Source organism: Cucumis sativus, unplaced genomic scaffold (genome assembly GCF_000004075.3).
Source record: "Cucumis sativus cultivar 9930 unplaced genomic scaffold, Cucumber_9930_V3 scaffold113, whole genome shotgun sequence".
Lineage (NCBI taxonomy): Eukaryota > Viridiplantae > Streptophyta > Magnoliopsida > Cucurbitales > Cucurbitaceae > Cucumis > Cucumis sativus.
The window spans coordinates 74,313-87,320 of record NW_022279519.1 but is presented as its reverse complement, the minus strand read 5'-3'; positions in this window follow the sequence as shown (position 1 = coordinate 87,320).

The following is a 13,008-nucleotide window of genomic DNA, read 5'->3' as shown; positions in this document are numbered from 1 at the left end:
GCCCACTTACTGGCAGTATAAGTGGACTTCCCTGGAATGAAGTGTGCTGACTTCGTGAGTCTGTCAACAACAACCCATATCACTGTATAACTCTTCAGGGTCCTAGGTAGTCCAGAAATGAAGTCCATAGATACATTCTTCCACTTCCACTCTGGCACACCCAAGGGTTGTAACAACCCTGCTGGCTTTTGTCTTGGTGCCTTCACCTTCTGGCACACCAGACATTTACTAACAAAATCTGCCACCTCTCTCTTCATATTTCTCCACTAGTAAACTCGCTTCAAATCCTAGTACATCTTTGTACTGCCTGGATGCATAGAAAATGGGGAACTATGGGCCTCAGTCAACAACTCGGTCTTAACTGTATTGTCTGCTGGCACACATAATCGTTTGTCACACACGAGTCCCTCATCAGTGGATATAGAGAACTCCTCAACTTGCCCTCCTTCTACTAAGCGGCGCTTATCCACCAAATAAGGGTTAGTGAGCTGGGCAATAATAATTCTCTGCCTCAAAGTTGGCTGTACTGACAATTGAGCTAACTGTGAGGTAACTTCCCCTACTAAAATTACAAGCTCAGCTCTCTCAAGGTCTCTATGCAAATGAACCTGCCTAATAATGAGTGCTGCAGAATGTGATATCTTCCTACTAAGAGCATCAACTACCACATCCGCCTTACCTGGGTGGTATAAAATCTCATAGTCATAGTCTTTAACCTACTCGAGCCATCTTCGCTGCCTCAAATTCAACTCCTTCTGAGTGAAGAAGTACTTCAAGCTCTTATGGTCGGTGAAGATCTGAATCTTCTCACCGTATAAATAGTGCCTCCAAATCTTTAGTGCAAAAAACTACTGCAGCCAACTCTAAATCATGTGTAGGATAGTTTTGCTCATGACTTTTCAACTGACGAGAAGCATAAGTAACCATCATATCTTGTTGCATCAAAAAGCAACCCAGTCCTTTCTTAGAGGCATCATTGTATATCACATAATTACCAGATCCATTAGGCATTGTAAGGACCGATGCAGTAACGAGTTTTTGCTTGAGATTCTAGAAACTGCTCTCACACGCTGGACTCCAAACAAAAGGAGTCCCCTTCCTGCTTAGTTGGGTCAAAGGACTAGCTATATGAGAGAACCCTTCCACAAACCTCCTGTAATAACCTACTAAACCTAGAAAACTTCGAACTTCACTAATTGTAGAAGGTCGAGGCCAATTGGTAACGACTTCGATCTTTGCTGGGTCCACAGAAAGTCCCTCACTGGATACTACATGACCAAGGAATGACACCTGCTTCATCCAGAACTCGCACTTGGAAAACTTGGCATACAACCTATTGGCTCGAAGGGTCTCGAACACCTGATGCAAATGCTCCTCATGCTCAGCCTCTGCCTTGGAGTAAACCAAGATGTCATCAATAAAAACTATCGCATAAATGTCTAAGAAATCCTTAAACACCATGTTCATCAATTCCATAAATGCAGCAAGAGCATTTGTCAAGCCAAAGGACATTACAATAAACTCATAATGTCCATAACGAGAACGAAAGGTCGTCTTAGATATCATTGTGCCTAATCCTCAACTGGTGATATCCCAAACGTAAACCGATCTTAGAGAACATCGTGGCTCTCTGTAGCTGATCAAATAGCTCCTCATTTCTAGGCAATGGATATTTGTTCTTGATTGTCACCTTATTAAGCTCTCTATAGTCAATGCAAAGACGCATCGACCCATCTTTCTTCTTCACAAACAACATTGGTGCTCTCCAAGGTAACACACTAGGTCGAATAAAACCCTTGTCCAGCAATTCCTGCAACTCGACCTTCAGCTCCTTCAGTTCTGCTGGCGTCATTCTGTATGAGGCTCTCGATATGAGACCAGTACCTGGTTCGAGCTCTATGGCGAAGTCAACCTCTCTGCGGCGCGGAAGTCCTAGAAGCTCCTCTGGAAAAATATCGAGATATTTCCCTACCACTAGCTCAGATGATAAAGATACTTTAGGCCCTCTAGTGTCCATAACACTAGCCAAGATACTCCAAGTACCCTGGTCGAGCAGCTTACTAACCTTCATGGCTGAGATAACTTTAGGTAGAACCACAGTCCCTGCCCCCTTATACTTAAAACTAGTTACCTCAAGAGGGTTAAAAACTACCTCCTTGCGGGAACAATCTATGTTTGCATGGTTAGCGGATAGCCAATCCATGCCTAATATTACATCAAAATCTTGCATGTCCAATACTAATAAAGTTACATCTAAAACATGCTCTGCTACTTTTATCTAACATGCTTTTATCTTTTCTCTCGACAACATAATTTCTCCAGATGGAGTAGAAACAGACAACAGGTAACTCAGGGGTTCTACTTCTAAATTCATATGCTATACAAACACAGAGGATATAAAAGAATGAGAGGACCCCGAGTCAAATAATACTAAAGCCAGGTGTTTCAAGATTGGGAGTGTACCTGTCACCATTGTGCCAACTCTCTCGGCCTCCTGCCTATTAGTGACAAAAACTCTCCCTTGATGGGGGTGGGGAAGTCTGGTTCGCAACAACTCCGAATGACTTCTGAGGGCACTTATCAGCTAGATGCCTAAGTTGTCTGCATTTGTAACATACTCCACTTCCTGCTAGGTAACGACCCGAGTGAGGTCTTCCATAATTAAGAGTCATGAATAGTACCTTCAAGGTTTGGCCTGTTGAGTAGCTTGTTGTTAGTGCCGTTGGAACAAACCATTGATCTCAAATTCCTTTGTGGTGCTACTATAGGCTGCTGCTCAGTCTTCCGTTTATGTCCCGAAGTTGGCCCCTTCTCTACAGCCTTGGCCAACATCGTCCTCTCATACAAACTCAGGTCTACTGCCATGCGCAGCGCATCAGCTTGGGTGGTTGGTCTAAGGACGCAAACGAAACCCTAGATCTCTGACTTGAGACCTTTGACGAACTTGTTAGCTCTCTCAACCTCGGTTCTCACTAAATCGGGTGCAAACTGGGATAACACATCGAACTTCTGATCATACTCTTCCATGGTCATGTTACCTTGCTCTAGTTTTAGGAACTCTGGCACTTGGCCTCTCTCACTGTGGTAGAGAAGAATTTGGCATAAAAGTTCTCCTTGAGCGGCTCCCAGGTGATCTTACTTATATCTCCACTCAACATCCTCTCTGTGGACTCCCACCAACCTCTGCTTCTATCAATCAGTAAGTACACAGCGTACTGAATCTTCTGGTCATTAGGGCACTTCATATAACGAAAGATGGTCTCCACCAAACTCAACCACATTTGTGCTTTGGTGGGATCTGCTAAAGATCCATCAAAAGTTTAAGGGTTATACTTCCTCAAGTCCCTCAAGTGCTTGGCTTCGGCTAAAAGCATGCCTGGTAAGTGTTGGGCTACAATTGGGGCCTGAACTCCTGTAGCTGGAATCTGATCACCTACAGCCAATGCCTAAACAAGAGTTGTCTAGGTCTGTGAGGCAGGCTGTCGTTGTGCCATCACTTCAAACAATAAGTCTCTGTACCTTTGCTCCATAGCAGCAAGGTCTGCTTGAGTAACAGGTGCAGTAGGGTTGACAGCTTGTACAGTTGGTTGTTCCCCGGGCTGTCCTCCAGGTCGTGCTTCAGGTTGTCCCGCAGGATGGTTACGTCCAGCTCCTCTACCTCCAATACCACCTCTATGAACACTTCTACATGGCAGCATTTTTTTCCTAATTTCCACCATTAAAAGTCTTTTACTACGAGTTCATTCATAACATGCTTACTTATCTAGTTTAATTCATGCAAGGTCATATGCACAATCTTAAATTATATCATAAAAATGTACCTGGCGAGTGACGAAAGACCGTATTAACCATAGGGATAAAATCAAAGACTTACATCGTAAGTCAGTCTACAAAATCTAAAACTTTGACTCTGATACCAACTGTAACGCCCCAACTTTTCTAGAAGGTTTAGGTCATTACTATTTAAGTAAATATAGATTTTTTTTTTTAATATACAAGAAAATAAATTAAAATTTGAGGAAAAACTTTAAATAATAAAAATAAATAAATAGTTAAAATAACTAATCTAAATACTACTTTCGGCCCAAAAATAGAGGAAATATACTTAAAGTAATTGAACTGGAGTTCTGAAATAAATCTATGAAAATATAACTACTGAAATATAAATGTGAAAGAAAACTGAACGGTTCCCTATGGCGATCCACGGTCACTTCTTATCATTCGCCAGTTTGCCCTTGCCTCTACCCTTACCTGAAAACTAAACATTTAAAAGAGTGAGTATAAATTTATACTTAGGGTTTAGTACATAACATACATGCAACTTCCAAGTAGGGTTTAGTACGAAAAATCTCTTACCTGGAGATTCACAAAAAGAAATAGTACTCCTCTGATTGAGAGTCAAATCCTCACAATAAACTCAGTCCTAAACATGAACAAAATTAAACTTAATAATTTTGTCAATCTATCACTTTACTGTTTAATTAGGCAACCAATTCAATCAAACTTACCCCAAAGATTTAAAGTTGATCTCAATACAACCTTAAATTGAAATTTGCACAATTCAATTCCTCAACCACACCTTAACCTTCAAAAAACATAATACAACTCATTCCAGTGCTAACTTATTTAAGACCCAAAACAATAATTATTTGGGCGTACCAAACCCAACAAGAACTAAGAAAAAACTCACCAAGGGCTTAAATATGTTGTAGACGGCTAAAACTGAAGGTGGCTCGGCTAGCAAGGCTTCGGCTCGGGTCTTGAGACTCACGGCTCGCATACGGCTCACACAGGATCGACTCAGTTGTGTATGGCTCGCGTACGGCTTACATGGAACGGCTTGGATCAACAGAGATGACTCACGCGGCTTGGTGAAGGGACACGGCTTGAACTGACGCGGCTTGGACGTGTGGCTCGCGAAAAGAAAATTGTCATGGCTTGCATCCTTGACTGTCAAGCGCGATGATGTCCGGCGGTGCTGTGCAAGTGGAGGCTACGACCGATGATGGTTTCGACAAAAGAGAGGGTTACGATCGACGACGCGAAGGAGGAGCGCACGGCGGAAGATAGGGGTCGTTCGACTGTCCGATGCAACACGAGTCGACACGGCTGGAGAGAAACGAACGGTTGTGCTTCGTGACCGTGATGCTTCGACTATGCGACCGTGACGAGGACTCTCTCACTGGAGTGTTGTGCGCGATGATGGCTGAAGTGGGGCGGCGACTGCTCTAGGGTTGAATGCTGAAGAAGAAAGAGGGGTGGAGAAGATGGACATGAAAAATGAAAGAGGCTTATTTAATATATACAATAATAATAATAATACAGTATTATTATCATTACTATTGTCATTATCTTTATTATCATTATTTAATTTCCCCAACGAACTCATTTTTTTCTATTTCAAATAATTTTTCTCTTTCTTCATTACCGACTCAATATATCATCAATAACTTCTCTCTTTTCCCCAACGAACTCATTAGTTTGTAGCTTTAAAAAAGATAAACTCTTATACTTTTGTGTACGTTACTCTGAACGCTTTTGTTTACTGTGATGTTCTATGCTAATTTGTATTGTTTTCTAACATATCTTCCAATTGCTAGGAAGAAGTTGCTTAAGTGATTCTTAAAGAAGGGTAAGGAGAGGTAATGATTCATACTCCTTGAAAATTAAATCCGTATTTTTATTTATTTGTATTATCTTTAAGATTTTGAAAAGTTTTTTTTACGCTTGTGTATCCAAAGAATGAATGGATGCTTTCGATTTGTAATTATTGAATTGGTTTGTGCTTCAATATTACAAAATCTTGGAGCATGCATGCATGTATATTTTAATTGATTGTGCGATGATAATATACTCATGCACACGAGTGCACATGCACTTTTTGTATTTAATTGAAGTTTCTCTTCTTTTTTTTTAAGTTGCTCATCGGTCTTTTGTAGATATATTTGGTACTTGGTATATGTTGTTAGTATTTAAGCGTGTCGGAGGGCTTTTTAACACACCTCAAATTGTTAGTAAAAGAAAATCAAACTAATTACTTCCATTCATTTGGAATTATAATGTCATAATGATGGTTAGAAGTTTGTGTTTGGTCTTCGTCGATGGTTTTAATTTGAGATTTGCTTGTTAGTTGATTGAGTGATACGATTACGAGTTTTGTAGTTGTTTGAGTGTATATAGAACTTTTTGGTTGTTTGGGTTTATATAGAACTTGTTAGTACGTTTTTGGAATGTGGATAAGAATTTAATTTCTTTTTCATATGTGCTTATTTGATAGTCTTGCTTTATTCTAATTGTTTGGTTGTTGGGTGTATATAGAAATTTACATTAATTATATTTAGTCTTCAACTTTTTAGGTATTATTGTCGATTATAGTTGAGTTCACAAGTGTAAGATTACTTAAATATTCCTTATTGTTTTTTTGACATTTTTTTGTAGATTAAATTGCATCCTTATATAATATGGATAAGCCATGGATGAAAAATAATAGAATGTTAACTGATTATGTTGTTGGGGTTGAGATGTTTATTAAAAATGGGTTGAAACATTCGAAGACATCGAACATCATGACTTGTTCTCGTTTAAAGTGCGTAAATGCAAAGACTTTACATGTGAATACAATTAGAGATCACTTATTATTTTTTAACGGCATCGATAAGAGTTATCAAGTATGAATTTTTCATGGTGAATCACTACCAATGAAGAGAAACAATGAAAGTGTCTTTAGTAGTGCAAGAGAAGAAATTAACGTGGATGATGTTGATGACATAATTGGGATGTTTGATGTTGGTGACATAATTGGGATGTTTGAGGGTGCACACAATTATTTTAATGACCAAGTTAGAAAATTTTGAGAAACTACTAGATGATGCCAAGAAACCATTATATCCTAATTGTAAAATTTTTACCAAAATATCTACATTGATAAAATTATATAATTTGAAAGTTAAATTTGGATGGAGTGAAAAGAGTATCACGGAGTTGTTAAAATTAATTGGTGACATCTTACCTACTCCTAATGAAATCCCTACTTCTACTTATGAAGCAAAAAGATTTTGTGTACTCTTGGAATGAAGTACGAGAAGATACATAAATGTAGAAATGATTGTTCCTTGTTTAGGAAAGAACTCTCTTATGCAAATGTACGCCCCTTTCGTGATGTTATTATTTTTAGATTTTGAGTTTTCACTTATAGTCATCGGATATAGTGTGTTTATTTGATATGTGAATATATATATGTGTGTGCGTGTTGGATGATGTGTATTTGTTGTAGTACTTTATGGAAGTGTGAAAAAGTGTGTTGGTATATTATGTGTTGGATCTTATTCATTGCGGGTGAAATAGGAATCCTATTGGTTTGTCATAGAGGACAACATGCATTTATTTGATATGTGAATATATATAGGTGTTGGATTATATGTATTTGTTTAATTCTATATGGAAGAAGTGTGGAAAAGTGTATTATCAACCCAATCACACTTAAATAAAACAAAGGATAATTGATGGTAATCAATCTCCCATATCTCTTGTATTATACCATAAAATGTCATATCTGATATGACTGGGTTTTTGTCTTTAGAACTAGACACTTGCATCGTAGTGGTTGTTATACTAACTCCACTATTTTGAACTCTCCTAATATCATCGACGTCTTTTTGTGTGGTAGTAATAACCATTGATCATGTAATCAGAATATGTAGCCACATGTGGAGAAGGTCCATGAGCTATCCATCTTAAGGAAGGCGTGATGGAATTTTTAGGAACTTCGAGAGCAAGGGCAACCTACAAAATATATTGGATCTGATTAGTTTAGATCTAAAATAAACATGGAAGTGTATGGTTCTAGTAATTACCCGTGTGGACAACCACCGACTGAATGTTCGATTATGCTCTTCTTGAATCCATTTTTTACTTCTATATTTACCAGAGTTAAGCTTACACAAACTCTCCATATTTTTTCTGTCAGAAATAACAAAATTATTAGGTAATTACATAACCAACTTATGTAAAATGAGAATAGATGGGATTTAGAACGTACTCAATGTATGGTAGAACTTCGTTTACATTTTGAATAACGTAAAGATGAGCTTGATCTAACTGCTCCTTAATCGGTCTGATAAAAGAAGAAGCTGATAATGATCTATCCACGTTTGAATATGCTTTTATTACAGATGAGTTTAGTCCAATAGTGCTAGCACCCACCATAAATTTTGAACAGAACTCTATAGCCTCTTCAACAATATAATTTTCTACCATACATCCTTCTGGTCGATTTCTGTTTCACACATAATTTTTCAAAACTTTCATGTATCGTTCAAAAGGATACATCCACCTTAGATGAACAGGTCCACATAACTCAATTTCTCTTATGAGATGCACAACAAGGTGTACCATTATGGTAAAAAATGATGGTGGAACATACTTCTCTAATAGGCATAGAGTGACAACAACATCTTCTTGCATTCCTTTTAATTGTGATGAACCAACTGTCTTCTTACATATAGCATTAAAGAAGAAGCATAGTCGAACAATTACAAGTCTTACATGTTTCATAAAATACCATGAATTGCCACAAGTAGCAACTGTTGCATAAGAACGTGATGGTTTGTACAAGAATTTCTTCCCCACTCGATGTCGTTAAAAAAATAATTGATCTCTAATTGTATTCACATCTAAAGTCTTTGCATTTACGCATTTTAAACAAGGACAAGTCATGACGTTCGACATCTTTGAATGTTTCAACCCATTTTTAATAAACATCTCAACCCCAAAAGCATAATCAGAGGGAGGCGGTGGCTGTCGTGGATCTGAACGGTGGAAGAACCTCCGGTCGGAGGCTTCGTGAATCGGAGATGAAAAGAAAAAGAGGGGTGGGGCGGCTGGAAGATGTGAGGAAGAGGAAGAGAAAAAGAAAGAAAAAGAAAAACGGGGAAGGGACGTGCGAGAGAGAGAGAGAGAGGAGAGAGAAAGAAAATCTTTGATTTTCTTTTCTTTTTTTTTTATTTCCTTTTTCTTTATTTAACTTAATGATTTTTAAAAAAAATTATAACAATATTATTAAATGTATATTATTATTATCTTAACCTTCCAAATCTCTTTCTCCCTTAACTTCTTTTCTAAAAAAAAAGATATATATACACACATATATATAATAAGGTACCCTAGAGTTCGAGATGTTACAAGTGTAGTCTCCAACATTAAACCTTTGTCAAATAAATTTCCAAACTTGAAATAAACAAAGATTACTACTACATAAACTAAAGTATAAGAATTAATAAGAACATTTTAAGATTAGAGAAATAGAAATAAAACACAAATAATTATTATATGTTTAAAAAGAAAAGATGAACTTACAGTCCCTATAACACACTTAATATAAATATAGTCTTCACCCTATTAACCTCAATCTCCATTAACACACTTCTCACTACATCTCCATAAGTTCCAAATCAACACTCTCTATTTACCATTACATTTTCTTACCAAACTAATCCAGATACCAATATGTTAATAACACGAAGTCAGTGAAAAATGTCTCAAAAGTTAATCCTAAATTAAATTGAGGAAAATAAAGAAGTGAATATTACGTTCCAATTTCCAAACAATGCTAAACTAAATCTCTCCCTTTCTCTTATTTGTAGTTACCTTTTATATTTATCATTCACTATTTCATTTCTTCACTCTCTTTGGTACTTTCCTTCTTTACCTTTAAACCCCAATCTCCATTAACCCACTGCCCACTTCCTCTTCATATCTTCCAAATCAACTCTCTATTTACCATTACATTTTCTTACCAAACTAAATCCACATACCAATATGTTAATAACAAAAAGCAGACAACAGAAATTAGAACCTACTAAAGATTGATTCAATGATCTATTTTGATGCCTAAAAAAAAAAGCGTATGAAAATTCTTTGAACCTCCAGAAGAAGGCTCGAAAGGGCCTCTGTAGTCCACTCCCTTTCGTCCAATGTCTGATGAAGTAATACCAGATTGGTATTCATGGGTTGAGTTGCCCTCTGTCTTGGTCTGCCCTGTGCTAGCCGAAGATGACGGCTGGGCACGCGATGGTTGCAATGGTTGGGCACGGTGGTGGCTATGGTGGTGGATTTGAAGATGATTGGACACGAGGGACTCTTGCGGCGGAAGCACGACGACGACTGTGACTGGGAAAGACTTGAAGGAAGAGTTCTGGGCGACTGCGAATGGTCGAAGATGATTGAGCACAACAGAGGCGTTTCTCGATAGCCAAAGCACAATGGCGACTGGGAAAGACTTGAAGGAAGAGTTTTAGCCACGACGGCGATTGGGATGAATTATGGGCACAAAGACGACGATGAGTTTTAGGTCATAGAATGAGAAGAGAAGGGAGAAGGAAATTCAAAATCGAGAGAGAAAATTTTGATAGGAATGGGTAAAGTAAGAGAGAGAGGGAAATTTAATTTTTACAACTTAAAAAAATTAAAAAAGAAATTAAAAAGGGGAAGGGTCTTTAATGTCAGTTTTCACATAATAAAAAAAAATTTAAAAATTAAAAATGGAAATATCATTAATGTCGATTTAAAACCGACATTAATGATCCGTCTTTTCAGAAATGACATTAAAGCCAGATTTTCATTTTTTTCACCTGACACTAAAGCCCATATTTCTTCTAGTGAAGGAAAGGTTTAGGTTTCACTTTCAGACATACCAATTGTAGTCACGCATCAATAGTAAGAGCGAAAGTTAACCTATGAGATAATTAAACACTAATTCAACAAACCATTTAGAAATTTAAATCTGAAGGCATTTCAATCAAACTTTAGTAACGCTGGGAGAAAAACCTAATTGTAGCCATTTTCATTTTTTAAAAAATTAAACAAACTTTTTTAGTCCAAGCAAATAAGCTTATCAATCTTCAGATCAATTCCTCAACTATAAAATGTCAAATTGTATTGTTTTCTAAGAGTTGCTTAACAATTTCATCATTTTTTTATGCCTCCAAAAACAAAGATTTGGCATCAACTTTAGTGGACACCCCCTCCCAAACTACGTTCTATAAGCCTAAAAGACGGGATGAAGCCAACAAATATCGCCCTCCTCTTTCTACTACTACTAACTCATACAATGATACACTGTTGGAAAGGATTTTTGGAGGTTGGAGGAAATTTGGAAGAGAGAATTGAGATAAGAGGCTACTTGTGTTATTAGACACTTCTATTTTTTTGACTTAATACAAGTCGTAGGACATCCCTCTTATTTATCCTAGTTGTCACTCCTAAATGAATGGCTAGGATTTTGGCAACACATTCTTTATTTAACGGTTACAAATGACTCTCTAAAATATTCTTTACAATTACACTCATTTCTTATATTTTCTAAATGTATCTTCAATCTTCTCTAAATATCTCCTACAATTGATTTATCTAGAATATTGTAGTAATTAATACTTTATAGAAATTTGGCTTTTATTTGGGCTATGCCTAAATATCGTTAAACCCAAAATCAAGTTTATATTTCAACATCCTCTCTTAAACTTGATTTTGTTACTCCAAGCAGGTCTCTCAATTTTGTGAATTCTTCTTTTTTAAGAGGCTTAGTGAAAATGTTGGCTACCGGATCACGAGTCTTCATGCACTCTAACTATACTTCCTTTCTTCTGATGCACTCTCTAATATAATAATAATGTGTATCAATGTGCTTTATTCTGGTTGTGGAAAACTAGTTTTTGGCCAAAGCAATTGTTGATTTGTTATCTATGAAAACTTCTGGTTGGCTCTTCTTTTGGCAATATCATAACTCCTTTAATAGATTTCTCAACCAAGTTACATGAGGTAGCAACCACATATTATGCTTCACACGTAGAGAGAGTAACAATGGGTTGCTTCTTTGACATCCATGTGAAGGCAGTGTGCACACACATATGCACACACGCACACATGCACACGCATACACAAACACACACACATGTGCACACTCACACTCACACCCATCCTCACGACCACATGCGCACTCACACACGCACACCCACCCACACGGGTACACACGCACTCGCACACGCACACGCACACACCCACACACGAACACACGCATGAGCGCATGCACACATCCACATACACATGCACGCAAACACGCACGTCCACCCATACGGGCACATGCGCACTCACACACACGCACACCCACCTACACGGGCACACGCGCACTCGCACATGCGCGTACAAGCACACGTACACGCACAAATACGCATGCACACACGCACACGTACATGCACATGCACACACACGAACACATACGCACGCGCGCACACGTGCACACACATGCACTCGCACACGCACACCCACCCACATGGGCACACACGCATCGACACACATGCACGCACGCGCACCCACACAGGCGTATGTGCACTCATACACACACAAGCACACGTACACCCACCCACATTGGCACACTTGCACTCGCACACGCACATGCATACACCCAAACACACGCACGCCCATGCGCATGCACGCACACGAACACACGCATGAATGCACGCACACATCCAGACACGCACGCGCACACACACACACACATGTACGAACATACACACACCCACCCACACAAACATATGCGCACTTGCACACATGCACACACACACACCCACACACATGCACGCATGCGTACATGCACACTCACCCACACGGACACATACGCACTCACACACACGAGCACACACACACCCACACAGACACACGCGCACTTTCACACACACACACAAGCACACGCACGCGCACACGCATACGTACACACCCACATACATGCGCACATGCGCATGCACACACACGAACACACGCATGAACGCACGTCCACCCATACGGGCACATGCGCACTCACACACACCCACACCCACCTACACAGGCACATGCGCATGCACGCACACGAACACACGCATGAACGCACGTGCACACACACACACGCACACCCACCCACACGGACACATGCACATTTGCACACATCCACACACACATCCACACACACATGCGCACTTT